General features: G+C 49.5%; 1 protein-coding gene across 12 annotated transcripts in view; it reads left to right on the top strand.

The window, feature by feature from the left end:
• Positions 1-4,768: 4,768 nt before the first annotated feature.
• The window catches only part of FGFR2 (fibroblast growth factor receptor 2), a 108,318-nt gene continuing 106,501 nt past the window's right edge, over positions 4,769-6,585 (top strand). For all 12 annotated transcript variants that reach the window (XM_023511647.1, XM_023511649.1, XM_023511648.1 and 9 more), the window contains exon 1: positions 4,769-5,192. The gene's annotated coding sequence lies outside the window, so the exon portion shown is untranslated. The remainder of the gene's footprint in view (positions 5,193-6,585) is intronic.

A 6,585-nucleotide genomic window follows, 5' to 3' on the forward strand; every position in this document is an offset into this window, starting at 1 on the left:
TGTTTTTATATTACTCATAAAATCATTCAATGAACCACAAATTGGCCCTTAATTCTTCCCCTGTCTTGAAGACGCTGCAACTTCAGCCAATGAAACCTTAAGTGTAAGAAAAAGATGTCTAACAATCTTAAGCACCTGAAGAAGCACCTGAACTTGAAGGATCTTTGAAGCAATAATAACCTTTGCATAAATTGTTTGGAGCCCTTGAAGGAAAGGTGAGCTGAACTCAAGGCAGATAAGCAATTATTCTCTGAATATAGTAACATTTTTGAAGGCAATGAATGCTACTCAAAATATCTCAGTCCTATAGGAGTGGAATCATCTGTAACGAGCCTGATCATGTGGCAATGGGTGGGTGCGACTCACCTGGCATGGTGGACTTGCTCCAGTGGCCAGGCAAGAGCACAGACTTCTGGGCTTCCCTGCCATTAATCAGTGGGGTGGCCTAGAGCACCCTGCATGCCTTCTCTGTGGTCCGCTTTCCTTCCTTGTAAAATTCACAGGTTAAGCTTGATGATGTCTTTGGATTTAACATGTCTTTTCTTACTTTTCTATCTGGTTCCTTTGGGAATACCAATCTACGCCTCTTAAGGAGCTTGGTCATCCAGCCAATAACCAGAACAAGGCACAGTGGTGATTGTTATGCAGGTGCTCCTTACGGTTTTAAAGAAGCTCTTTCCTTGAGGACAAATGTGTCCTCCAAGGCAAAAGTGCTTTCTATTCAGCCCTACCCTCAGCATGGCCAGGGGAGCAAAGGGGGCAGAGAGGACATTGCAGTGACTTCCATTTGGATGGCCATTTGTATGATTCAGACTGCCTTCCCAGGACACATTTCTTCTCAGGGGGCTTTGGGGAGATGCTGTCAGGCTGTTCAGCTGGGCCAGGAGGGGGGATGGGGAATTCAGCAGTAATGTCTCCAGATTATGTTAAAAGCAGTTCCATAATAATAACCAGGTACTGTGGTGCTAGTAGGGTCTAGGCTTTTCATTGAATCACTTTAATCCTCCCAGTGGGCCCAGGACATGGAAATAATAAGACAGCAATTCCCTCTTATCCTGGGAGAATATATACCAAGACTCCCAGTGGATGCCTAAAACCTCCCATAGTACCAAACCCAGTATGTACTGGTTTTTCCTATGTGAGTACATATGATAAGTTTTAATTTATAAATTAGGCACAGTAGGAGATTAACAATGACTTACAAAATAGAACAATTATAACAATATGCTGTAATAACATTTACGTAAGTGTGATTTCTCTGTCTCTCTCAAAGTATCTTATTGTACCGTACTCACCTATTTTCAGACAGTTGACCTTGGGTAATTGATTGAAGGTAACTGAAATTGTGCAGAGGGCACTGCATAGGAGTGGACTACTGTATGCGACTAACAAGACCCATAGAAAACACATAGCCTTTCTCCTGTGCCCAGGAATTTCTCAAAACCATGAGAAGCATCTGAACAAAAATGTCTACGTGCTTGTCGTAGCCGAACTCATTTAATCTTCTTAGTGATCCCATTAAATAGCTACAAGAAAGGAACTATTATTTTCCTCATTTTACAGCTGAGAAAATGGAAGACTCAGAGAACTCAAGTAACTGGGTAAAGGTCACACAGCTATTGAGTGAAGAGCACGGCACCCAGCCTCTTTCCTAAAGAAAGCAATGCCCCTTTGCCTCAAAGTGAGACGGTCCTTCCAGAAGAACTCTGTCTCCAGGGAAGCCTGGGCTTTGCGATTCAGGCCCCATTCTAAGTTTAGAAACATTGGTGATGTTCCCTAGGGGGCTCAGTGATTTTGCTTCAGTTAAATGCCACAAGCTCCCTGTCAGGGGATCCAGCCCCTTCTCTCATCCCAGGAATACACTTACCATAGTCTTTGGACTATTCTCTGGCCGTCCTTTTGAGAGCTGCTTTTATGCTGAGGACATTATTGAGATGTAGCTTAGTTTGCAGGGAGCTCAGCTCCACATGGAAGGCTCAGGAGCACTTCACGTCAGCAGCCTGTATTCATTTAACTCCTCTATAAGGGTGAAGAAACAGCTACCCATTAAAAAACAAATTATTAAAAGAAAAATTCCAAATCTTTTAAGAAAGAGAGGCCAGTGGCAGCGAGCATTCCCACCCCCTTCCCTTTTCTCTTCCCGTAACCAATGAGTTTGCAGCACAATTTGTTTCTTGAAACTTTCGGGCCATCAGAGTTCTGGTGTCCTCATTTTTCTTCCTTCCCATTGATGTATCATTACTAGAGAGAAAAAAGAAGGGCGACTTGAGGGCTTTTGAAAAAAAAAAAGGGTGACTACTCAAGACATTTTATAAAGGGGGAAAATTGCAAAGAAAAGGGACCTCAGTAGGGGGTGCAGGGGCTGTGAATGTGGCCTTGTCTGGCAGTTCTTTCAGCTGAAACCTGGTGCCTGCGTTCGTAGTTCAGTTCAAACTGTCACCTTTAGTTCTTGCTGGCTTTTCTGCCCTCTACCCAGAACCTCAACAGATTGGGGCTTATTTACCTATTCACACTCGGCTGTGGAAGCTCATTAATAGGCTTATTAGCAACACCATTCATGGGAGGCCATTGACAAAAGGGGTTCCAGCCACTTGAAGAGGGAAGAGAAAAAATCTGTAAAGAGATTATTTTCTCATTCAGAAGGCTCGTTGGTGTGAAGACTTTCCTGGACCATCTGAGGTCACTTGAAGACTGAATATGACGACAGAATTGATTTTTTAAAAAATAATTCCAAACATGCTTTTGCCTTTCTCAAAACTGAAGAATTTCCTGTTGTGGGCTTGTGGGTCTCTCTCATTCAACAATGAGCACTCAATGAGGGGCTTTTGATGGACTGGTATCTTTCCCTTTCTATACAGAATAAATTCTGCAAACTGCGTATGGACATCAGCGTAGGTGTTTTTATTTGTCATTTTCAGTGGAAGGCTTCCCTTCCATTCAAACTGTTGATGAATGGGGGACAGGGACAGCGGCTTCCTGCACCATTAATTTATGTGAGAATGTGTTAACAGCACTTTCTCTGGCCGATGGACACGCTGCGGGATGGGAAAAGAATCTACCCCGAGACACTGAGTTTCCCACTAGTGGGGGATATAAAGACGTGGATGCCAGCTTCGGAGGAGGGGGACATTCAGCCACATCCCCTTTTTGCGAATTTGAAAACACATTAGTGTGGTCAAAACAAACCAGCTGGGATAGTATAGCAGACTGTCACTGGGCTGAGGTGTGTATTCCTTAAAAGACCCTGGTTAGGGGACTTGGTCAAAAACATCCTCCTCTCACCAAGCATACAGATGGATAATTTTGCTGGAGAATCAGACTATTATTTTGGTGTGCAAATTTCCAAAACTATCATCTCATAGCTGTTTGCTTGTGACATCTAAGCAACTTTGATACTTTTGGCTTTTAAGTAATTTGCATGTAAAATTTCTATGCTGTGTTGTGAATAAAAGTGGTTTTCTAATCATGTGGCTCCCTGAAAAAATATTTTGGTAAATGTTATGAAGTGTGCAATGTCAGTGACCCAGGTGCAACTGAATTTCTAAATGCAGGAAAAGTTGGTTTTCCAGGTCATTTTTTTCTCTCTGCTCCATCTCTCTTCAGGCCTCGAAAGGATTTTAAAGCTCTTCTGGGTTTGTAACCTTTTCAAAAGAAAAATAATTAAGGTTTTTATCTCTATGGTCCTGAACTTAAGCATGACTGATCAGGAGATGGATGAATGAGGGAGAAAAGTATATTTAAAAATAAATTATCCTGAAGACACAGCCTAGTGAAAAGATAAAAGGAAAATGTGAACTTTAACCAGTTCCAGCTTGGTATTCAGTTGAAGAATTCGATTTTGCACCTAAGATCTTGAATCTAAGATTTGGAGAGGAATTGTTTTGCTCCAGGTCATACAGCTATTTACAGGAGGATTCAGTCTTTAGACTTCTGAATTTCTTTTTATTAACCCACATTTGTATTACTAAGCAATACTTCCTTTTGTTGCAGGTTTTGACTTTTTCCTAAGAACCGCATTCAGAGTCAGGCTCTGCCAGTAGCCTGCTGTGTGACTTTGGGCAAATTACTTAACCTCTCTGATTCTAAGTTTTTAAACTCGGAAACTGAGACTATTACTTTGCAGGAGGGTTGTGCGGATTAAATAGAATCACGTATTTAGTGTGCCCTGCCCATAGTAAGGCCTCCATAAATAATTCGTTTTTTCCCCCTCTCATTTCTATTTAGAAGGACAGAATAATGTTCCCAAATTGCTTCTTCTCCTCCATAAGCGTCAGTTGCATTAATTTTTTTCCCCGTAGTACCATGTAGACTCATTTTAAAGTTTTTTTAAGGGGAGAGTAGAGGTAGAGCGTTGTGTCATTTGTTTTCTAACTCGACAGAAAACAACGTAACGCAGCCACTCTGCAAGCCGTTGGCCAGCCCAGCCCGCCAGGGAGGGAAGGCAGGAGGAGGTAGCGCCGGGCGCAGCATCAGGCCTTATTCCGGGGATATCGTGGCATCATCCCTCCGGATGCCGGCCGGGCTCTCTCCTTCTCGGCCGGTGTCTCTGGGCGGCTCGGAGGCGTCGGGAGCCGCGCGGGGCTCGGGCCGGGCGCGCGGCGCTGATTGGCAGAGCGGGCGCCGCCGTCCAGGAAACGGCTCGGGTTTCAGCGGGGGCGTGACCCACCGCGAAGAGGAGGCGGAGGCGGCGGCGCGGGCGGCGGCGGCGGAGAGCGCCGCGGAGAGCCGAGCGGGCGGGCGGCGGGTGCGGAGCGGGCGAGCGAGCGAGCGAGCGAGCGCGCGCGGCCGCCACAAAGCTCGGGCGCCGCGGGGGCTGCATGCGGCGTACCTGGCCCCGCGCGGCGACTCCTCTTCAGGCTGGCGGGGGCCGGCCGCGGGCCCCGAGAGCCGCGGAGGCCGCAGCTCTCCAGCGCATTCTGAGCGTTCGCAACTTGCCAGCAAAGTTTGGTGGAGGAAACGCCAAGCCTGAGTTCTTTCTTCTTCTCGCTCCCCAAATCTGAGGGCAGCCCGCCGGCGTCATGCCCGCGCTCTTGCGCAGCCTGGGGCTCTCGTGAAGCCACGAAGCCTTTGCACCGGCGACGACCCAAGGACCACTTTTTTTAGTGTTGGCCCCCGGAGCTCGTCGCTTTCTCTATCCAGACCCACGCCGGGCGCAGGACAGCACAGATCGCGAAGGAGCGTTGCCATTCAAGGTAATCGCCTTGCCGGACGTCTCGGGGAGCATCGTCAGCCGGGAAAGTGGGAGCCCAGGGAGCCCGGGATGCTGGGTGTACTGTCCCCAGGCAGAGGGCGCGGGAGAACTGGCATTGTGCAGGGTGCTCCCTGTTCTCCCGCTTGGCTGCATAGGTGATGCGCGGGAGGTGGGTACGTGCTGACGGCTGGTGTTTGGGAATTTCTGCGGCTACCACCCCCTTCCACATGCTGACATCTGCCTCTCGCGCTGACACCCCCCTCCCTGTCAAACTCCGTCAGGCGCAGTCCTGCCGGCTGGGCGCGTTCTTCTGACCGTAGAGCGGACGAACTAGGGCTCTGTCTGCCGGTGGCACAGCCCCACAGGTCAGCCCCCCGAGGGGCATCTTTGGGGTACCTCATCTCCGAACCCGGGGAGCTCCTGCCCCGCGTTGGACCCTGAATGGGAGGGAGCTTCTGGGGCGGGGCCCGTGACATTCCTGTAGGAGTGGCGAAGCTGGGCACTGCAGTTTTGGGGAGGCGGCGGCGGCTCGGGTTCCCGAATTTCTGTGCCGGGAGCCGGTTCCCGCAGCTGCCGTCGGCGCTGGAGGGAGCGCAGCGCTCCTGGGGCTAGGGGGCGAACTGGACCGACTTTTCCTAGCTCGTCTGCCTGCTCTGCGGCGGCCGCTCGGAGATGTCGAAAGCGCAGGCGAGTTCTAACTTGAGCGCTCATTCGCTCAGCGGTGGGGCCGCGCAGGGGAATCAGCGAGGGCCCTGCGTGGCGCGGGCTCCGACCCCTGGCCGGGCGCAGGAGGCCGGTCCGGGGGCCACCAGCCTCTGTCACTCTCTTCGCTGCCCGCTCCCTTGCAAACTATTCTCCAGACCTTCCTTCTCTCCCAATTCAATAAAATCTACCCTTAAAGGCAAATCTGCTTTCAAACTCTGGGTACCCATTATGTGTTTGGTGTGAAACGCTATCAACATTTAAAACTCCATTGTCCCCCTGGACCCAAATCCCTATAAATCTTCCACCGGCCTCGACTCATTTTCATCTGAAAAGCCTGCTTAGTTTGAATAGAAAAGCAATCAGGCGCCCCTCTCTCTCTCCCTGGAATGTCAATTAAAATGCAGATTTTTCTGAGCTCTTTAGCGCCCCAAGAAGGGGGAGAAAACGGGATATTCCAGGCAAGCAAAGGAAAGAAGTGCAACCCTGAGCCGGGGTGGTGCTGGGGAGCGCCCCTGAGCCGCCGGCTGGTGCCCATCGCATTGCGAGCCTTGACCCGGCAAGGACTGTGGACCTGGGTCAGCTTGTGTTTCTTGAGATTTCAATTTGTTGAAGAATTTGCCCCCCCTGGTTTGGCCCCCCGTGACAGCTCCCAGCTCTACTTAGCGCTGGGGAGAGGCAGGGAGCCCCCC

The sequence above is a fragment of the Otolemur garnettii genome, unplaced genomic scaffold, assembly GCF_000181295.1.
Source record: "Otolemur garnettii isolate 467f Iridium unplaced genomic scaffold, OtoGar3 scaffold00021, whole genome shotgun sequence".
Taxonomy (NCBI): domain Eukaryota; kingdom Metazoa; phylum Chordata; class Mammalia; order Primates; family Galagidae; genus Otolemur; species Otolemur garnettii.